Source organism: Acinonyx jubatus, chromosome B2 (assembly GCF_027475565.1).
Source record: "Acinonyx jubatus isolate Ajub_Pintada_27869175 chromosome B2, VMU_Ajub_asm_v1.0, whole genome shotgun sequence".
Classification (NCBI taxonomy): Eukaryota; Metazoa; Chordata; class Mammalia; order Carnivora; family Felidae; genus Acinonyx; species Acinonyx jubatus.
Window position 1 is genome coordinate 8658681 of NC_069385.1, and position 21503 is coordinate 8680183.

At 44.5% G+C, this 21503-nt stretch overlaps 1 long non-coding RNA gene across 2 annotated transcripts; it reads right to left on the bottom strand.

Annotated features, from left to right (window-relative positions):
* Positions 1-3606: 3606 nt before the first annotated feature.
* On the bottom strand, positions 3607-7510 carry LOC106965981 (uncharacterized). 2 transcript variants are annotated; one of them, XR_008298870.1, is made up of 4 exons: positions 7206-7510; positions 5680-6692; positions 4247-4280; positions 3607-4085 (listed from the first exon to the last, which is right to left on the bottom strand). It is a non-coding gene; the product is annotated as an uncharacterized LOC106965981 (long non-coding RNA). The 2 variants fall into 2 exon arrangements; XR_001428719.3 differs by lacking the exon at positions 7206-7510 and having other exon boundaries at positions 5680-6876.
* Positions 7511-21503: the final 13993 nt, after the last annotated feature.

Sequence of the window (21503 nt, forward strand, 5' to 3'; positions counted from 1 at the left end):
ACGATCCCTGACCAACACTCTGGAGACTGTGTGAGAGTGCCTGATGGGGACTGGAGTTTGCATTGCATTACTTTGAAGCTGGGAAAATGAGGTTTGGGGAGCCAAAAAACTTTTTTTTTTTAAGGTTTATTTTTGCAAGAGAGAGAACTTGTGAGCACAAGTTGGGGAGGGGGGCAGAGAGAGAGAGAGAGACATAGAATCCAAAGCAGGATCCAGGCTCCAAGCTGTCAGCACAGAGCCCGATGTGGGGCTCAAACCCATGAACCGTGAGATCATGACCTGAGCTGAAGCGGATGCTCAACCGACTGAGCCACCCAGGTGCCCCGGTTTTCTATCTTTTGAGGTGGAGATTAGAATATCTTCTAATTCCTCTTCTAGAAGAACTGCTTAGACAGTGTCCTGATGAAACCCTGAATGCAATAAAGTAACCCAAATAAAGATGCTCCAGGCTGAATGTTGCAGCTAGTAATGTCAATTGGGCATTTTACTAGCACTGTTCCCCCTTGGAGCTAGGCTGCCTTGTGCTTGAACATTATTGTTCTTAGCGTGTGATCGTATCTAAGAACTGTTTCTAGGACTTTGGGAGGTAAAGACAAGGGCAGCAGGGACACCTAGCTGATTTTCTCTTCCTCTGACCCTGGAGGGAATGATAGAAGGAGGAATGGAAAAGCATGGCACACAAACTGGGCTGGACACTGAGGTCCCCTGAATGGCATTTTACTGAATAACTAGGACTGAGAGAATGGACAATGGGTGATTTTGGACTTTGGAGTGTTTGATGGGTTGTGTTTGTCCTGTTTAGCTCAAGGAGTCAGACCACACGCTCTGGGTGGCAGGGGGCTTTTCACTGAAACACAATGGATGTTTTCAACCTCAGTCATTGGGGGAAACACTAATCCTGAAGCGAGGTACCTAGAAAAGGAAGACTGTGAAAATTGAAGAGTTGTTGCAGTTCTCATGGAGATGTGACCCAGGCCCTGCCATGTGGTTGGGCTGGGACCAGGTAAGGAGCTCCCTGGGAGGGGACCTGTGGGGTCAGTCGGGGGCCTGTGTATGAACCCTAAGAACAAACCCTTCAGAAACAGCTGTGTTTTACTCTGTGAGTTGTGATTTCCTAATCCCAGGGGCTCTTGGTGAAGTGTCATTTGGGGCAGAGCCCCATTTCACTCATGCTATGGGGAGCTGTGAGCATCTGTGTGGTGATCTCCTAGGGCCACTGACAACCAAAGCAGCAGTCATAACAGCAGTGGGAGCCAGGCAATAAGCCAGGGGATTTTAGCAACTTATCTAGCAGTGTGGTAGAGAGGGCAGCTTCTAAGATGGCCCCCGAGTTAATATCCAAAATCTATAAAGAACTAATCAAACTCAACAGCCAACAAACAAATAGTACAATGAAGAAATGGGCAAAAGACATGAACAGACACTTTTCCAAAGAAGACAGCTAGATGACTAACAGACACATGAAATGATGCTCAACATCACTCATCATCAGGCATATACAAATCAAAACCACATTGATATACCAACTCACACCTGTCTGAATGGAAATGAACAAATAGGAAACAACAGATGTTGGTGAGGATGCAGAGAAAAGGGAGCACTTTTGCACTGCTGGTGGGAACTGGTGCAGCCGCTCTGGAAAAGTATGGAGGTTCCTCAAACAATTAAAAATAGAACTACCCTGTGACTCAGCAATTGCAGTACTGGGAGTTTATCCAAAGGATACAGAAATGCTATTTGAAGGGGCACATGTACCCCAATGTTTATAGCAGTGATATTAACAGTAGCCAAATTATGGAAAGGGCCCAAGTGTCCATCAACTGATGAATGGATAAAGAAGATGTGGTATCGGGGCGCCTGGATGGCTCATTTGTTTAAGCACCAGACTTCAGTCCGGGTCATGATCTCGCAGTTTGTGGTTTTGAGCTGACAGCCCAGAACCTGGAGCCTGCTTCAGATTCTGTGTCTCCCTCCCTCTCTGCCCTTTCCCTGCTCAGGCTCTGTCTCTATCTCTCAAAAATGAATAAATGTTGAAAAAAAAGATGTGGTATATATACACAATGGAATATTACACCGCGATCACAAAGAATGAGATCTTGCCATTTGCAACAAAGTGGATGGAACTAGAGTGTATTATGCTAAGCGAAATAAGTCAGTCAGAGAAAGATAAATATATGATTTCACTCATATGTGGAATTTAAGAAACAAATCAGATGCACATCAGAGAGAGGAAGGAAAAAGAAGATAAAAACAGAGAGGAAGGCAAACCATAAGAGACTCTTAAATACAGAGAACCAACCAAGGGTTGATGGAAGGGTGTTGGTGGGGAGATGGGCTAAATGGGTGATGGGCATTAAGGAGGGTACTTGGTTTTTTTAATTAACCAATTAGTTAATTAATTAATTTTTAAATTTATATCCAAGTTAGTTAGCATATAGTGCAATAATAATTTCAGGAGTAGAATTCAGTGATTCATCCTCTACATATAACACCTGGTGCTCACCAAACACTTGCCTATTGCCTATTATCCCATCCCCCGACCCACAACTTCTCCAGCGACCCTCAGTTTGTTCTCTGTATTTAAGAGTCTCTTATGTTTTGTCCCCCTCCCTGATTTTATATTATTTATGCTTCCCTTCCCTTATGTTTTGTATCTTAAAGTCCACATGAGTGAACTTATATGATATTTGTCTTTCTCTGACTAATTTCACTTAACATAATACACTGTAGCTCCGTCCACTTTGTTCCAAATGGCAAGATTTCATTCTTTTTGATTGCTAAGTAATACTGCATTGTATATATATATATATACCACATCTTCTTCATCCATTCATCCATCGATGGGCATTTGGGCTCTTTCCATACTTTGGCTATTGTTGATAGCACTGTTATAAGCATTCGGGTGCATGTGCCCCTTCAAATCAGCATATCTGTATCCTTTGGATAAATTCCCACCAGCAGGGCAAAAGGGTTCCTCTTTCTTCGTATCTTCACCAACATCTGTCGTTGCCTGAGTTGTTAATTTTAGCCATTAATTTTGCTGATTGCGAAGCGGTACTCCATCACTGGGTGCAGTGAGAGGAGCCAATGACAGCGGATGACCAATAGAAGCAGTACTTAAAAACACACTAACTGGGGTGACATAATCAGACATGTCATGATGGCCAATTAGGCACTAGGGAACTTTTACTATAAAATTATGATATTAGAAAGAAATGCAATTTACTTTGTAGTCACAGATTAATGAGGCTAGAAAAGACTGGTTATTTGAGAAGTACTTGTGAATTATTTATTTCCCAAAACTATGTTTCTTACACCTTGCTTGGATCCCCTTCTCTCTTCCTCACTTGTTTTCCCATTGCCTCCCGCCTGGAAGTGGATTTCCTGCCTTCCTTGTTGAATCAGTGACTCAGTCGAACCAGGTGCCTGCCTTTGACTTTAGTTCATCCCAAAAGAGTCGACTCCCATTGGCTTCTCTCACTGCCCCTAGTGATGGAGTCCCGCTTCCTACCCCCTGCAGCCAGGTGCTCAGGTCTGGGTTTGGGGACATCACATCCCAAATAGCACCAGGACCTCAGAGCCTGCACGTGTCTGGGACGGGCATCAGACGTAGTTTGCACCTCAAGAAAGACTTAGTGCAGTTGAGGTATAATCGATCTAAAGTGAGTTAGTAACATGAGCAAAGCTCAATATTTAAATCACTACATATCGTGATCAACATCATACGACTTTTAACTTTGAAGTCTTCGGACAACAAACATGCTCCACACGGTCTGTTTGTTGGGATCACTGTTTCAAAAGGAATTCAGGAAAGAACCCTGAATTCCTGGGGTAAGTCTATCCCTACAGGCCAACCCATGCTGGCCATGTCACTCTGGCCTGTGGTCCTTTTACCAGATGGGATCCTTGGTGTCCATCCATGAATGGTGGCAGTTTCAGCCAGGGCTCACCACCGCAAGGGTCTGGAGGAAGCCTAGGGGAGCTCTGCCGTCCATGAAGCTGCTACCTCCTAGTTCGCCATACTTCTTAGGTTTCTTCGGTCCGATTCAGACCAAAGGCTACTTTCTCAATGTGTTTTTACTTGGCTGGAATCAAACAGAAGTAGAGAAATGGGATGTTTCACCACTTAAATTTGGAACTATAATATCATTAATTCCTCATCAGCTTTTGAATTTCTGAGATAGGGTGCCTGACAGGCGCTCTCTTTCAAGTTGCCTTTGCGATGTTACCAGCTCTGCTGACATACCTTTAAGGGTCGGTGAAACACTGGAGAACAGTTCCTGCAATGAACAAAATGCTGTGTCTCAGAGATTACCATCACTTTGTGGTCAAAAATATTTTTTCCTGTATGACTTGTCTTATATCAAAGTGTCTGGATTATGTTCACTGTAACCATAAACTGTTAGGAAGGTTTTCTTGAATACACTAGCCATTTGTACCTCTTCATTCTGGATGACAAAAAACAACAACAACAACAACAAAAAAACACAGCACCACCCAGAAAGAAAGACAAAAGGATCCACGAGTGTGATCACTTTCTCATGCCTGACCTTCCCGCGGATGTTCCAAAACAAAGATGAAATCAGACAGTGAGGCCTGCGGAGTAAATAATCCCTTCCAAGTTTATCCATATGGCATTCCTGGTCCTGGAAAGCTGATTCGTTTCTAGATCAAAGGGAGGTTGGCTGGGTGGACCCAGGGGTTAACAATGCTGAGTTCTGCAGGATGCTGATGATGCCTTAGCCTCAGCCTGACTGTTGGGCCGGGTAACTCGCAACTCTTCTAGCCTGATAAACTTAATCACCAAACCCTATCTTCCTACCACCGTTGGAGTGAGCCAGGGATATTCTGCAGAGGGCGGGAGTGCTCATGTGGGGCAACAGGAAAGTTCAGACCAAGGGAAAAAGCAAAACTGAGCTGCGTGTGTCCGAATTTCTTTCCTTGGCAGTGGGTGTCCAGGGATCTGGCCTTGGCCTGGGCTCCGGGAACTGGCCTAGCATGGAGGAGGGGTGCGGCTACCCATCTGGAGCCAAAAATCAACATTCAGGGTCAAGCAGGCAGACTTGGAAAAATAGGAGGGGACTGAGCAGAGAGGTTGCAGCAATGACACTGTAAGCCAGGACTTCAGCATGAGCGAAGACAAAGACACACAGAGAAGAGAAGCCAGAGCCCCAGGAGATTCTGAGAGGGACAGGGCCCCTTGTCTCTGGGTGGAGAGGGAACATGAGGACAAACTCAGCACAGCACAACCAGGGTTCCCAAGCCAGGAATGGAATTTAGAGAGTTGACAAGACGGAAGGAAGGCCAGAAGCTGGTGTCAGAGTCCCAGCCTAGTGTTAGCAAAACAGACAAGTTCAAGTAAAGACCAATAGCGGCTGAGATGGGCTGGTCCACGAAACAGGTTTTAGTTTCCGCTCGCGTTAATAAATCAACCGATGCCTGATTCATGGGAAGATCAGGTATGTTACCAATAGGGCCAGGACTGGGAGGGATGGACTTCAGACACAGGAGTTCTGATAAATGCTATTCTGCAGGATTCCCAAACAAAACAAAGCAAAAACAAGGCAAAGCTGCGCTTCACATTTATAATACCATACACTGCATTAGGGAGTATATTCTCTGTAGGGGAAAACTTTAATTTTGAATAAGCATTGGTGAGAACTTAAGTCCTTAACTTACAATTTCCATGCCTGATGCTAGAAAGCTTCCCACGGGGAGACTCCTCATGTCAAAGCGGGTTTCTCCTCCGTTGCCCACCTGCGTCCGAGGTCTGGTGCTGGAGGACCCGTTCACATGGTGATATCCCGTATCCCTGGACCTCTGTCTGAGCTGGGTAAGTCAGCAGGTGCGTGGCAGGAGAATTCCTGGAAGCCCTTCCTGGATCAGGACCGATGGCCATGACTTAACTATATACATGGGAGACACTGTGAGATTAAATATATACATAGATCTCCAACTCAGCTTCTCTTTTAAGAAGACAGATCTCCAAAACTCCCCTGGACTCGCCAGTGCTACCTGACATCAGGGAAGTGTGACAAAAGGGAAGTTCAAGTGCAGAGAGGTAGTGTCTTGACCGCAGCCGCCCAAATATCCCACGTGCGCAGTTTACCAGAAGCAGGTGACCCCGTGAACACGCTGCTGGGTGCCGGAGGTGTTAGAGAAGCCCAGCAAATGGAAAGCCCAAAGCTGAGGCACCAGTGGCTGGAAAATCGAACCTTCTCCCAAATATACTCATTTCTCAGAGGTCCTGGTCTTGAGCTTCTCGATTTCATTTTCTCCCAGAGAAGAGTCGAGTTTTAATTCTTTCTCTTTGGGGCATATTTTCGTATTTTCTTCCTTGTTTTCGCAGTGGGCACTTTAGCTGGCTTCCAGGTGGTGACGTAAAGTACTTCGGGTTTTTCATGAATGCTTATTATTGTTATTTGAATAGCGGAAATTTTTCAAACGTCATAATTGTTGAGGTTGGGGCAGGACAGAAGCGCAGGGGGCCAGCGGCCGACCTGTAGGCCACCCTGCGGGTGCCTGTGTCTCCAGACCAGGTCCTCCTCTCGCCGAGTCTGCACAGTTGGTGAAGCGAAGGTCCGGCAGGGCACCGAAAAGGACGTTTACTCCCAGGGTTGAAACGCAAGTCAGTACATTTCAAATCACCAGATTTTTAAAAACTGCGTACAGAATTTAGACCTCGGGTATTTCTAAAACGTCGGACATGCCACAAAACAGAGTGTGGGCAAGGGTGGTTTTATAACCCCGCCTGATCTCATGACTCAGGACGCGGGGTTGGGCAGCTTGCTCAGCTCCGCATGGTCCCCTGAGGGGCCTGGACTCAGGGCCGGCCCGGCAACAACCTGGTCCCAGCCTGGCCACTCACAGACCCGGCCTCTAGTTCACCCCCCCCCCCCCCCCCCAGTCGTGCAGTCTGCAACCTGAGCTACAAGGAGCAGGGAAGGGAGAAGGTCCAAATCCCCTCCTGGCTCTGTGGCTCCAGGTTAGAATTCAGGCCTCATTTAAAAATTACATTCCAGAATTTCAGTTTCAGCTTCTCCCCCTCCCCCCCTCCTCCCTCCTCCCCTCCCCCTCCTCCTTATCTCCTCCCCCTCCTCTCCTTCCTTCTCCCCCCTCCTCCCCTTCCTTCTCCCCCCCTTCCTGCTCGCCTCCCCCTCCTCCTCCTTCTTCAACTTTCAGCCCCAGCACAGAAGAAAACCTACAGCAGCTCCGTCTGGCAGGACGAAACGAACGTTTTACGTTTTGCAGAAACGTCTGAAGGAGGGGGTCTTTCGAGGTAAAGTAGCTGGTTCCTCATTCTCCCTTCAGGGCAGGACCACAGCCCAGACCCCGAAAGGCAGGAACTTGTTCCCGTTTAAGAACTTCCAAAGCAAGAAGATTCCAGAAGCGTTATTGATCGCGTCATTGCACAGCCCTCTATTCCGTATCTTTAGGTGCCTCGGGTGGGGCACTTGAGCCCAGAACGTAGGTTACGTAGGATGCAGCCCGTCTGGGTCCGGGAGGCCCTGGGCTGGGGGTGGAGGGGAGCTGCAGGCAGCGCGGGGGTAGGGGGGAAGTGTGGGGGGGGGGTGCTGAGGTGGGGGAGGGGGGGAAGGGGGAGGGGGTGAACGTGCCGCACACGCTGCCGGCTGTGGGTCACGTCTGCCTCCCGACAGGTATCGTTCAACTTGAACAGTGTTGTGCTACATTAGCTTTTAAAATTATGAGACAGTTGCGAACTTTTGAAAATTTGGCAAATTCACGTGCGCTCAGGCTCCCTCACTGCCCACACACATTTAGAACCTGATTGCCAATGTTTCTTTAAAGACTTAGGTGATGTTTCAACTATACTTGAATTAAAAAACAAACTTGGGAGAGCTAGGAACAGTTGAGGCCCTGTTGGCGCCTGGCTGTAGGCACGTACTCCACGGTCCCCATCGCTGCCTGCGGACGTCCCAGGGGGACCACCCGTGTCACCAGCCAGCCTCTGTGGTCATCCGACTTGGTGACCATAGCTAGAGCCGTGCTAATGGAAGTATAATGCCAGCCGAAGGTGCAAGCGAGCAACATAGGTAATGCACTTTTTTCCAGCAGCCACATTTTTTAAAAAGGAGAAAGGAACAGGTAAAATTAATTTTAATAATATGTTTTGTTTAACCCAACATGTCAAAAATGTGATGCAATTAAAATAAAAATTATTTTTTTAAGCTTATTTATTTTGAGAAAGAGTGCGCATGTATGAGGCGGGTGGGGAGTGCAGAGAGAGAGGAAGACAGAGAGAATCCCAAATAGGCCCTGTGCTGTTAGCACAGAGTCTGATGCAGGGTTCCAACTCATGAACTGTGAGATCATCACCTGAGCCAAAAGCAGGAGTCGGACACTTAACTGACTAAGCCACCGGGGGCCCCAATAAAAATGACTAATGAGACCTTTATATTCTTTATTCATACTATATCTTCAAAATCCACTTTTATTCTCTGGCACATCTCAGTTCAGGCTTGCTCCATTTCAGATGCGGCCGGTGGGTGGGAACCCAACAGCCACAGGACGCTGTTGTGCTACCTGGGAGAGACGGACCAGCAGTGGAAGGTTAGCTTGGAGAGAAAGACTGAGGCCAGATCATGACCTCAGGGTTCCCGGGTTAGGCAGAATGCTCAGTTCTGGGTGGCCTTAAAGGAGGTGCTTTTGTATTTCCTTTTATCAACAATTAGGAGCCACTGGAATCTTGTTCGGGGGCTTCTGTGCAATGTTTTAAAAGTCCTTTATTTTATCCGACCTTCCTACTCCCATATCTCAAATCCATTTACTCTTGGACTGTCTTGAATGTATGTGGAGAACAGCTGAGCCAATGCTTCCAGAGGTTTCCAAACTGTTTCCTTTAGAGTGCCAGGGTTCCAAGTAGGGGCCTCGGAGGAATGGTGAGTGGGAGCGCTAGACCCAGGGCCCATGCCAGCATCAACTGGAGGAGGTTCATCAATCTGACATGTAGTGGCTTGTGCAAGATTGTATTTACAGAAACAGCACTACTGTTTTTGTGTCTTTTTAGCTGTTTGGAGAATACTCCTTTATGATAGAATCTTCCAGAATGGATAAAATAGTCTCTCCTGTGTTAGGTGTTTAAGTACTTGGTGTGATCCCTATTCCCTGCGTCTGTATGTCTTTTATGGATCCTTCATTCACTTTAAGCCCCTTTATCCTGGGTGGTCCAATATAAGTTGGGGACCAGGTATGGTCATCACATGCTAAAAGGGGCCATTAAAAAATACAGTCATACGTAATGCTTTAAAAACTTAAAGGAGTTGTGTACTTACCATGTGTCTTCACAAATCTCATGTTAATCAGCGATTATGGATCTGATTGTGCCATTATAAACTTTTCAAACTCCACTTTCTATTAAGTCAGTCAGGACAGTGTTCTTTTGTAGAAACAGATTTCTCGCAAAAAGGAAATGAACTGTGAAGAAAGAATTGGCTCCTAGACCTTCTAATCAGATTGACCACATTTACTCACCCACCCCCTTCCCCAAACCCATTTGGTAAGCTGATCTCTTAGCAAAAGAGAAAAAGGCTTTCCATTTTTATGACTTACAGAACAATGTCTCCGCCTCCAGACCGTGACCGTCTCTGACTTTATTGTGATCTGTGGTGAGAGAGGAATTCGCAGAGGAACATTCTCCCAGACGGCCACAGACAGGCTTCTTGGGACAGTTTATCTGCCTACATGGCTGAGCTGCTTGCTCTCTTTCTCCTTCCTCTTCTGCTCACATGCTTTCTTTTTATTTGAGATCATAATTCATCATTCCTTACCTGCCGATCAACTGAAACAAGTCATGGTGGTTTCAGACACAACTTCATAGCACCAGGTGGTTTCTTTTAGTGAATTCCTTCAAGGTGAATCTGACGTGTCCAGGCAAAGCCAGTGATGGAAACCCACCCGAACCCAGTAGTATTTGCAAAAGAATTCCCCAGGGTGTGTTCAGTTACAGAGTTTCGCTCAGGTTTCTTGGTATCCTTCACTGTCTTCTGAAAAGGCAAAACAGTAAGGCAGATGTGTCTGTGAAGAAACAATGCTAATGTAACAAAGGTGCGGTGGGGAAGGTATGCTTGGGGGCTCTGGGTGGGGCAGAGGCTATATCCCAACACAGGTGTTCAGACATTCAGATTTCATCCAGGAAATGTACTAAGAAGCTCATTGATCCAGGGACAAGTGCACAGGACATCCTCCAGAAAGAGGAACAGGGCTGGGGAATCCATTCTGGGGAGAACTTTGAGGGGACACAAGATGGTCCTCCCATGTGTGTCACACTTAGGAGAAAGTCCCAGCTGATTGCTGCGATTCCATCTTCGCTCTTGCACAAGAAAGGATGGAATAATTCCAGGGAGAGTGATGCTTTCATAGGCATATATTTGAATCGGTTCTAACTTACATAAAGAAGTAGGTAATTTGCAAACTTTGATACTCGAATATCAGCCTATCGCATTCCTTAGAAATGATCCCACAACCCATGACCTTCAGCAACAAGTTCAAGGGTAAAGCAAGGATACAAGCATCTCATCAGGAAAAGATGGCACATTAAATGGGGATAATTAAGGAAAGTTTAATATTACGATTATTTGCAAAAACATGAATAAGCTTAAAAGAAATGAACATGGAATGATGAAACACCATAGGGCCAATTTCAACAAGGAGACCTTTTGCCCCCTGGGCCTGATGGGGGAAGGCCAGAAATGCTCACTGGATTCCTGAGAGAGAGGGGGCCATGTGGAGGGAGTTACATTCTTTGGGGAAGCCACCAACACTCTGTCTGCAACTCAGCTCCTTCTGTCTTCTGAGTTGTTGCTTGTAAATGCCACTGTAAGCCTAGGGCAATGGATGATGTTGCAGCTGCCTATAGAACCCAGCACAGAACAAGATGGACACAGCGGGTTAAAGGGAAAATGCCCGGTATAGGCATCAATTCCAACAGGACAAGGCTGTTCATCGGCCAGAGGACCAGGGATATAGGGTAATCTAGCTCAGTTTGAGTGATCAGAATCTGAGGTAGCAGTACATTTTCTCCCAGTTATCACTATGAAGCAATTGCTACTCTACTAAATGGCCCACTCTGTGTTCTTTCTTGCCTGCTGGATTGTGAGCTCTTTGAAGGAAATACCTGGCCTTTCATCTGTACACAGTTTACTGCACGGCGTTTGACATATAATAAATGCTCAACAAATGGTGGTGAATTGAATCAATGAATGTCCCAGGCTGCTACTAAATTGAAGCTTTATTCCTTTTGACTCTTTACCTTGGCCAGAATCAGTCTTCAAGAATGGTGCAGACCAATAAAACTAAGAGTTAGTTTTTTGAAAAGAGAAACAAAATCAACTTTTAGCTAGACTTACCAAGAAGAAAAGAGAGAGAGGACTCAATTAAATAAAATGATTAATGAAAAGAGGAGAGAGACATTATCACTGATATCACAGAAAGGCAGACCATAAGAGACCACTCTGAACAATTACACAACAACAAGTTGGAAAAGCCTAAAGAAAAGGATAAATTTGTAGAAGCATACAACCTACCAAGACTGAATCATTAAAAATGAGAAAATCTGAACAGACCAATAACAAAGAGGAGATTGAGTTAGTAATCAAAAATTTCCAGTCAAAAGCAACTCCAGGACCAGATGGCTTCACGGGGGAATTCTACCAAACATTTAAAGAAGAATTAATACCAATCCTTCTCAAACTCTTCCAAAAAAATGAAGATAAGGGAACACTTTCAAACTCATTTTATAAAGCCAGCATTACCCAGATAAGGACACTACAAGAAAAGAAAACTCCAGACCAATATCCCTGATGAAAATGGATAGATGCAAAAATCTTCAACAAAATACTAGCAAACTGAATGCAACAGTACATTTTCAAAAAAAGAGCATACTGTGATCAAGTGGGATTTATCCATGGGAAGCAAGAATGGTTCGCATATGCAAATCAATAAACGGGATACACCACATTAATAGAAAGAAAGATAAAAATTACATGATCATCCCAATAGATGCAGAAAAAGCATTGGATAATTCCACATCTTTTCATGATAAAAACCCTCAGCAAAGTAGATATAGAAAGAATATACCTCACCATAATCAAGGACGTATATGACAAGTCCACAGCTAATATCACACTGGTGAAAAACGAAGTTTTTCTCTAAGATCAGGAGCAACACAAGAGTGCCCACTTCCATCATCTCTATTCAACATAGTACTGGAAATCTTAGCTAAAGCAATTAGACATAGAAAGGGGTAAAAGGCATCCAAATTGGAAAGGAAGAAGTAAAATTGTCTTTATTTACAGATGATATGATTTTATGTAGAGAAAATCTTAACGATTCCACTAAAAACCTGTTGAAACAAATTTAGTAAAGTTTCAGGATACAAAATCAACATAAGAGATCATTCCTACACAGTAACAGTGAGCTCTCTGAAAAAGAAAGAAAACAATCACATTTACAATGGAATAAAAAACAGTAAAATTCTTAGGAATATATTTAACCAATGAAGTGAAAGATCTATATACTGAAAATTATAAGACACTGATGAAAGAAATGCCAAAAGATACAAATAAATGAAAGATAGCCCACAATCATGGATCAGAAAAGGTAATGTTAAAATACCCACAGTACCAAAATCCATTTATAGATTCAATGCAATGCCTATTAAAATTCCAGTGGAAATTGTCACAGAAATGAAAAAAATCCTAAAATTCATATAGAACCACAAAAGACCCTGAAAAGCCAAAACCAGGCTTGAGAAAAAACAAACCTGGAGGCTTTACATTTCCTGATCGCAAACTAGATTACAAATGTATAGTAATCAAAATATAATGGTACTAGCATAAAACAGATGCATAGACCCATAGAACAAAAAAAAAAAAAAAAAAAAAAACAAAAAAACAGAAATAAACCCGTGCTATACTGTCAACTAATATTTGATAAGGAAGCCAAGCATATGCAATGGGGAAAGGGTAGTTTCTTAAATAAATGGTGTTAGGAAAATTGGATATTCACAGCAGCTAAATAAAAATGGGAATATAAATGTAATGCAAGAATATAAATACAATGAGTATTATTAAGCCATGAGCAGCAACATAGATGGACCTTGAAGGCATTGTGCTAAGTGAAGTCAGTCAGACAGAGGAAGAAAAGTACTGCACGATCTCACTCACGTGTGGAATATTAAAGAGTCAAACTCATAGGAACAGTAGGATGCTGGTTGCCAGGTGCTGTGAGTTGGGAAAATAGAGACGTTGGTCAAAGGGTACAAACTTCCAGTTATAAGATGATTAAGTTCTGGGGATCATGGTGATTAAGTTAACAATATTGTACTGTATGCTTGCAAATTGCTAAGAGAGTAAATCTCAAATGTTCTCATCACCATCTCAATAAAAAAAAGCTAATTATATGAAGTGATGAGTTATTAAGTCAACTTATTGTGGTAGTCATTTTTTAATATATACATATGTCAAATCATGTTCAACTTATATAATTTTATGTATCAATTATGTCTCAATAAAGTGGTAAAAAAAAAAAGGAATAGTGTGGAGATCACCTTCAGGTTTAGTTATTAATTTGGGATTAAGAAGCTCATGGCTATAGCTGAACTAAGTGGCAATATTCAAGATCCTGAGACTTTATGGGACCCAGAGGTATAAAGGGACCCAGAGGTTTAGAAGGTCAAGGAACCCAAATGCTAGCAGGTAGGGATCTCAGTGGGGCCTGGGGGGTTTACTTATCACAGCCAACAGGAGCATGGACAGGTCTCTCGGTAGGCTGAACTATAATCTATGCATCTTAGTAGTGGCCAAATTGAAGGCCTATTGATAGAATCCTGATAGCAGTGTAGACTATAATAAATGGAATAGGCCAAGTGACAAAGGTAAATAATGCTATGCCTGATGAAAATCATATTCTGGGTATATAAACTTACAGAATATACATAGTTATAGGATTGGAAAATTACAATAATTTATTCATTTTTCCTAAAGACTTAGGAAAATAAATTGGGCCGTTTTTCAAACTATTGTTTTAGGGAAAGTTACATACATGAACACGGATAAATATACAAGCATTTGCAACAATTTGAGATTTGCCACAATACTTTAACTCTGGAAAACTTCTAGTGGTTCTGCCTTGAGGGCACCGTATTTACCATGGGACCGGGTCTTTAGAGAAATGCATTTGGAGGCATGTATACTTCAATAAAAGAACCACCACAAATTTGGCATGGCTTAGGTATGTTAGTTCTTCCAGAAGCTGGGGACCTGGACCAGTGAAACCCTCTTTCAGGGTAATAAGACCGTCACACACATGATATTCTTAATAAAATTCTACTGTTATCATCTTTGGAGATAGTCTTTTGCCATATTTCCGTAGGAAAAAAATAAAAGTCATCAATAAAATTAACCATAGAAATCTTCACCCAAAAGACCTTTTAGGAAAATGAGAAAGGTCTTTAATTATAGAGAAACTAGTAAGCTATAAAATGAATTCATAATAGGGACTCCACCAATCTGAACTCTTTTGTAGGGCTGTTGAAATTGACCATGCTATATGAAATCTACAAGTTGGAAAACAATACTGAGGACAACTGAGAGATTCAGGGAAAATATCAGCAAATTTAATGTCTGTACACAATATCAACAGCTACAACAGAATATTATCCTAAGATGTAGTGGGTTGAATTGTGTCCCCCCCAAAAGATATACTGAAGTCCTAATCCCTGGGACCTGTGAATGTCACCTTATTCAGAAAGAGTACCTACAAATGTAATCAAGTTAAAATCCAATGACTGGGGTCCTAGTAAGAAAAGGAGACAGAGATTTAGACATGGAGACGGAACACACATTGAAGGAAGGCCGCATGAAGACAGATGCAGAGATTGGAGTGAAGCAGCTGTAGGCCAAAGAATGCCAAGGGCTACTGGCATTGCCTGTAGCCAAGAAAAGGCAAGGAAGGATCCTCCCCTAGAGCCTTCAGAGGCAGCCCAGCCCTGCTGACACCTTTATTTCACACCTCTGGCCTCCAGAACTATCGGAGAATAAATTTCTGTCCCTTCAAGCCACGTAGTTTGAGGTAATTTTGTGATGGCAGCTCTAGGAAACTGATAGAAATGTAAACAAAATTGAAAAACCAGTATTTCCTGTTCTGTGCGCAGTAAAAACCTGGAAGCCGCCCTGGCACTCCCCCCACCCCCCCATATCCGGTCTGTGGCTGGGTCTTCCCAATTTCACCCCTACTACCTCTGTTGGCTGCTCCATTTCTCCTTCTCCCCGTCACCTCCTCTCCAGACTGGGGCTCGAGGACCAACTCCACCGCAATGGCCTCTCTCCAGGCCTTCCTGCCCCAGAGTTTCCTCAGGCTCCAATCCTTCCTCCTGCAGCCAGGTTGGCCTGAAAATGTAAATCCAATTAAGGGGCACCTGGGTGGCTCAGTCGGTTAAGCACCCCACTTCTGATTTTGGCTCAGGTCGTGATCTCATGGTTTGTGGGTCTGAGTCCCGCGTTGGGCTCTGTGCTGACCACGCAGAGCATGCTTGGGATTCTCTCTCCTTCTCTTTCTGCCCCTGCATGCGCGCACGCTCTCTCTCTCAAAATAAATAAACATTAAAAAATTTTTTTTCTTAATGTAAATCTAATTACACCCTGCTCCTCACTGCCCTCCCAACCTCTCCATTCACTTTTATAGGTCTTTAGCCACTGATGCCTTATGTGGTCTGGGTCCTTCCAGACTCTCCCTTCATCCCACTCTGTCGCTTGCTCCCTGCTCTCAAGATGTTGCAGCCTTCTTTCTGCTCCAAGAATTCTCAGAGCTGTATCCTCTCCCAGGACGTTTGCACATGCCATTCCCTAGGCCCGGCGCTACGCATGCCTCCCCTCTCATGCTAGCTTTACCCCCAGTCCCTCCCTCAGAATCGGTCAATCTGCACCTGACATGCTCACAGCTCCTGAACACTGTGACAGTTAGCCCGACTCATAATTACACATCTGTTTCCGTGGTATTTGAAAAACGTCCATCTCCCAAGCTACTCTGTAACTCCGTGGCCGGTTCTGTTCCCAGGGCCTGACTCAGCGGGTGCACGGAGGAGGAAATCAGCAAGCTGTGACTGAGCGCCTGAATCTGTTACATCCTTTCAAACTCTCCTTTCCAGTAACTACCACCTTTTTTTAGGAGGGAAAAAACCCACAAAAGACGTACCCTCTTTACCGTCCCTTCTTCTTACTCCTTCCATCAAACTTGAAAGGATTTGAATATGGCTGACCAAAAAACAAAACAAAAAAATAATCTAGCTACAGATTTCAGCCCCAGGCTTGTGGGATTACTGAGCGATGATCGCATTGATTGCAAGAAACATCTTCTCATTAGAAAAAGAAAGACATCTTGAAAAAGATCTTATCTTGTCTCTAAAGCTTTTTGTCAACATGAGCCGGCACAGCTCTTCACAAATGTCTGGTCTGCCTCCACGTGGGAAGCTTTTTCAACTACTTTACTGATAAGACGATTGGCTCTGATTAAAAGTGAATTGTTCATGAGACCAGTCTACAAAAGATAAATAGAAAACTGTGCTTTTAGGTCAGGAAAAGAGCGGAGCGTTTCTGGAAGACGCTGACCTCCCTTAAATGAGTCGCCCTCGCTGGGTGGTGACTGGTGGGGCTCTGTCCCTCTCTGGTCAGAACGCACGCTTCGTCTCCAACACATCCCCCTGCGCCTCCAAAACTGTCTCCTCCTAGGCAGCTCCTGGAGTGCTCTCCTGTCTAGAAGAGTGGTCCCCAAAACATCTAGCACCAACCCCTCCAGCACAGTTTGTAACTATCTGCAGGTGACTAAACATACTCCAAATGCTATGGGTGTGTTGGGGACTGCCATTTCTCTGCAGCAGCTACATGTGGCACACAGAGAGCAGCAGCATCTCTACCCCATGCTGGGGTGGCTGCTGTGGGAGGAAAGACAGCTGCGGGGGCCCCTGCTCCTTCCATCCCTTCCCCGGGTCTCCAAAGCAGCTCCTTCAGTCCTCAGACACACGCTCTGAGACAGCCACCGTGACTTAATCCGAAGTCCCTAGGGAGGCCAGGACCCCCGTGACCACGACGAGAGGAAGTCAAAAGTCCGGAACACAGGAGGGAGCCCCACCTTGCCATCAGCCCTGAGGCCCTCCATGCTTCCCTGGCCAAGGCACCCACTTCTGGTTCTAAAGAGAGAGGACTTCCAGGAAGGGGAAGGGGTCCATGGGGCAGACAACGGGCTCATCTCCACCTGCTGTTATAAAACACAGTGTCTAACAAACGATACAGCCCACATAGCTGCAGAGCACCCCTTCACCATCCCAAAAGACCTATTGCTTTGTTGGCAACTTGCCCAAGAACAGCTTTGCATGTTATTTGTTAGTTTACTTGTATTTTATGGGTTTGTTTATATGCTGTATTTATTTATTGATGCAAACGGATATTCATGTGCTCTTTGAGGTTATATAAAATGAGGGTTTACGGCAAGAACCCAAAGGGAACCAAGAGCCACATGGGGCTGTCGGCTTCTTCTGAGCTATAAGGTCACTCCAAGTCCCAGAGCCTCCTGAGATGGGGATTATAGGAGGAGGAGGAGGCTTCAGGGAGGGCTCGGATGGTGGCTCAGACATATTGAGAAGCAGGTCAAGCATCTCGTGTGTGCATCTGCCCCAGCCACACCAAGGAAGGGAATGTTAATAGGTCACCGCTCAGTTTTACCCAAAGGCACCTCATGTCCTGCTTGGATCCTCGTTATCTTTGGCTTGTGCACCTGTGTGACCCCCGTGGCACTGTGTGACAAGGGCCACCAAGAGTGAAAAAAAAAAAAACCCTGCCTGGAGAGGCTTTCCCTAGAGCGGATATGTGGCCTGGCAGCCACCAACATCCAATGGCAGTTTCAACTCTAGCACTTTACAAATGTTCAAATACCTTAATTCTCACAGAAAACATAAAGCCAAATATCACTATGGCAGTTTTGAATAGGAGGGAGCAGCAGCCTAAGCGACAGTTGGTCAGTTGTGGGGCATCTGGGATTTGACCCAGGCTCGGGGCTTGCTTCAACGCTCACACTTCCGTGCACGACACAAATCTTCAGGGGAGCTTCGCAGGCTGGCTGATGGCATCCTTGCTGCTCTTACGAGGTCTTGTACATCCCCACGCAACTGACTGGTTTAGTTTTGTGTGGCAGGAACTGGTTCTCGTCGTCATGAGCTGGAGGGGGCAGAATTTAACTTGATTTTTCAGAAGTAGAACGATTAGGTATATTTCTGGTTCTGAGCCCCGTTCAGTTAAAAGCTAAACACATCCAGACATGATTTTTGTCTAGTCATGTCTGGGAAACTCCATCAGATGTATTCCCTGTTTATGCTTCATACTCAACTCTCCATGCCCGTCCCAGCCCCAAGGAATGTTATCAAATCTGGATGCCAGGAGGGAAGGCGGCAGAAACGATTATGCCAGACCACATCTCTTTTCAAATCCTTTCTGTTTTATACCTGGCTCAGTGGCTTTTGAAGTTAATGGTGAACGATGCTCATTTTTTGTTTTCTGGCCCCAAAGGGGTAGAGTGTCATAAGCCAACTGTGTGGGCTGTGGACTGGAAGGGAATGGGCTGTGTAAAGAAATCCTACGGTTGGGGCAGGGAGGGGTGGGTTGGTGGAGCGTAAATAACCACTTATCAGAGGCTTACACTGACTCCCGCGTACAAAACAAACCCCTGTCCCTGCCAGCCATCGCTTCCTCTCCTGGACCCAATTTTGTTTCGTTCTCTTCATAAATGCATCACCTGCTAGCCTGCATATTTATCTATTTGTTCATCCTCTGTCTCCCATTCCCCCCTCCTCCACAAATATTGTAATATCATTTACTTGATGGGTGGGCTTTCTTTGCTGAATCTCTAGCAGCCAGAGCAATATCAAACCTAATATCAACTTTCATGACATATTTATTGAATGAACTATGAATTGAATCCACAAACTCTCCCACTTCAACTGGTTTTACAACAAGATCCAGTCTTAGTCTTACAAAACTACCCTGTTAGTGACGTGCTGTTTACACATCTCATTCCCCCCAAATCCACCAGCGCATGATCAAGGCCTTGGTAGTGGAAGACCGTTTCTCGTTATGGCCCATCAGACTGCAGGGCATTTTACTCCTGTACCACATTGCAATAAAAGAAACCAATAGAAAAATGCAGTCAGTCTGTGTATTTCCAGTGGCTTGCAGAATCTAAAGGACTTAACTACAGAGTAAGTGGCAGAGATAAATGGGACAAAGCAGAGAAAACTCTTAAGGGGTGTATCTGTTCGGAGGGGAAGTTGTTAGAAATCTAGTTGGAAGTTTGAGCTAGGAGTGGAAGTTCATTTTTTACCATTGTTGGCCAAATATTCTTTCCCATTCCAGAAACATGTCCAAGCCAGTATTGGTGTCAGCAGGTGACCCGAGGATTATCTGTTCATCCATTTCCATGGTAAATACTGTAACTATGGACAAATCAAGCATTCCAGTTCGAGCAATATGATTACTTTCTCTCTGTTGACAATATTTTGCATAGTTTTAAAAGATAATAGAATAATGAAATGAACTTGCAAAAAATGCAAACGTTATGTAACCATAGTTGCCAAAGATCCAATATTTCAGATGTGTGAACACCAACGAGTAGCTAGGTCTAAATGGGAGAATTTGGAAACGTCAAGAAAAGTACTGTGCTGAGGAATCCCTCTCTGTGGAAAATCAGTCGGGCTGCTCCAATTTCCTGTTACTTCCTTGATCCTTTTAGTTTTTTAGCTTAGCACGCATTCCCAAACTGGATCCTAATATTTTCCCAGATATTGCTTTTAAAATTCTGTCGATCAGTTCCTCTGGCTTGTCCCCTAGATTCTGCTGTTATAGACAATTCTCCGTTGACTTTCCCCTGTTGCTTCTCTGATTTGGGTTTTCTCATGCTGCATAATCTAGTTGTGTGCATTGACTAGTATGATCTGTTGAGAGGTCATCCATGCTCCACTTGGCCTCAGTTTTTAAAAGTGTTCTGAGCAAGTATAAACCTTGTTATCAGCCAATACATCTTTGGGGCTGTGTGGGAATAGCCGTATAACATGAGTGGCAAACTGAATGTTCAGCATCCATTAAAATTTCATTTTTCAATTGATACCAGAGATAATACAATGTATTTGGAAATATGCATGACCATTTCCCTTGCCGTCTATATGTTTGACATTAAAGGTAACTCAAATCTGGCAAAAAAAAAAAAAAAAAATTCTGGTAGTATCTTTACACTGTGAGCTGGCAGAAAAAGTGAATCTGGGATGGAGGAGGTAATTTTAGCCTATGGCAAACATGAGCTCCCTAAACAATGAGGTGCCTGTTCAGCAGGAAAGCGGAGGGAAGGCAGGGAGCTTGGCTCTGGGTCCCAGCAGCTCCTCAGGGACCAGGTGGCTGAGGAGGGCCCGAATGCACTTGTCATGGTGGCTGTGCGACCAGGCAAATTTTCAGGGGGTGAGGGGGAAGGGGGCTCAGAAGCTGTGCAATATTTAAAATAACTACCTGATTCTTTGTCCTCTAAAACTTGATGTCCTGGATCAAACCCTGCTCTCCATTATGATTCTGGAGGAAAGATGGAGCATTTATTGTCCTTAGATCCCCTTCAGGGGAGGGAAGAAACACTCACGCCCTCTTCCTGTCATGAGGAGAAGCTCCATCTAAAGACAAGACAACCCCGGGCTATCAGAGTCTGCCCCAACACAACCTCAGTGCTGGAAGGGGAGTGAACAATGAGAACACGGATGTCTTGGAAATAAGGGTTCATGAATTTATTAGTGCCTGTGCTCTCAGACTCAGACCTCACAACGTGTATGGCTTGTCTGCAATTTCAAAAGGAGAAAGAAAAAGGGTTACCTAATGAGCTAGCTTATTAACGAGCTAGGGACTTCCTAGGCATGCACGCGCTCACTCATGCTAGGTTAGGACTGCGGCCAGATGTTATGCCACAGGCTTGGCTTAATTAGCACTGGAATTGTGGTTAAATATAAATGGTAATTTAATTTGGAGCTAAATGAAATGAGTACATGAAATTGAGGTTACTCCTAAAAGCTGAAAATTACTGATAAAAAAAAGACACAGTTGTAAGAAGAGCCTCTGTGGGCACTGGAATGAAATCAAATCAAATCAAAGTGGAGTTAAACACCAGTTTAGACCTGTTCCACCTAGTCGTCTTGATCTTATAATTGTCGATCGTAAATCATGTTGACTGCTCAAGTCAGAGTTTCGGATCCCAGGTCCCGCTGTGTAAAAAACATGGCTCTCCGGAATTAAGAGGTTGAGACAGAGAAGACGTGTCTCTTTAATGAGAGAGGTAGCAGAAGCCGACCTTGGGTCCAATCTTTTGACTCTCAAACTGTTCAGAGCAACTGGGGGAAGAGAAAAGGGTCTGTTACGAGTTGAGTCGTGTACCCGCCGTGCACCTCAGTCATATATTGGAATCCTCAT